This window comes from Anomaloglossus baeobatrachus, unplaced genomic scaffold (genome assembly GCF_048569485.1).
Source record: "Anomaloglossus baeobatrachus isolate aAnoBae1 unplaced genomic scaffold, aAnoBae1.hap1 Scaffold_688, whole genome shotgun sequence".
Classification (NCBI taxonomy): domain Eukaryota; kingdom Metazoa; phylum Chordata; class Amphibia; order Anura; family Aromobatidae; genus Anomaloglossus; species Anomaloglossus baeobatrachus.
In genome coordinates, this window is record NW_027445061.1 from 90,734 (window position 1) to 92,130 (window position 1,397).

The following is a 1,397-nucleotide window of genomic DNA, read 5'->3' on the forward strand; positions in this document are numbered from 1 at the left end:
AGTTTTGGAGAAAAATGTGTTCATTTCATGTATGCGCGAAATGCCTTAAAAATGGCTTTAAAATGGATTTGGAGCATGGAGACGATTATCTCGGGATTGCAAGATAACCAAACAAAACTTTTAGTGGATTTCTACTTATTTTATTAAATATCATCTCCACCAAACAGGACAAGCTTGCATCTGTTATAGTTTTGGAGAAAAATGTGTTCATTTCATGTATGCGCGAAATGCCTTAAAAATGGCTTTAAAATGGATTTGGAGCATGGAGACGATTATCTCGGGATTGCAAGATAACCAAACAAAACTTTTAGTGGATTTCTACTTATTTTATTAAATATCATCTCCACCAAACAGGACAAGCTTGCATCTGTTATAGTTTTGGAGAAAAATGTGTTCATTTCATGTATGCGCGAAATGCCTTAAAAATGGCTTTAAAATGGATTTGGAGCATGGAGACGATTATCTCGGGATTGCAAGATAACCAAACAAAACTTTTAGTGGATTTCTACTTATTTTATTAAATATCATCTCCACCAAACAGGACAAGCTTGCATCTGTTATAGTTTTGGAGAAAAATGTGTTCATTTCATGTATGCGCGAAATGCCTTAAAAATGGCTTTAAAATGGATTTGGAGCATGGAGACGATTATCTCGGGATTGCAAGATAACCAAACAAAACTTTTAGTGGATTTCTACTTATTTTATTAAATATCATCTCCACCAAACAGGACAAGCTTGCATCTGTTATAGTTTTGGAGAAAAATGTGTTCATTTCATGTATGCGCGAAATGCCTTAAAAATGGCTTTAAAATGGATTTGGAGCATGGAGACGATTATCTCGGGATTGCAAGATAACCAAACAAAACTTTTAGTGGATTTCTACTTATTTTATTAAATATCATCTCCACCAAACAGGACAAGCTTGCATCTGTTATAGTTTTGGAGAAAAATGTGTTCATTTCATGTATGCGCGAAATGCCTTAAAAATGGCTTTAAAATGGATTTGGAGCATGGAGACGATTATCTCGGGATTGCAAGATAACCAAACAAAACTTTTAGTGGATTTCTACTTATTTTATTAAATATCATCTCCACCAAACAGGACAAGCTTGCATCTGTTATAGTTTTGGAGAAAAATGTGTTCATTTCATGTATGCGCGAAATGCCTTAAAAATGGCTTTAAAATGGATTTGGAGCATGGAGACGATTATCTCGGGATTGCAAGATAACCAAACAAAACTTTTAGTGGATTTCTACTTATTTTATTAAATATCATCTCCACCAAACAGGACAAGCTTGCATCTGTTATAGTTTTGGAGAAAAATGTGTTCATTTCATGTATGCGCGAAATGCCTTAAAAATGGCTTTAAAATGGATTTGGAGCATGGAGACGATTA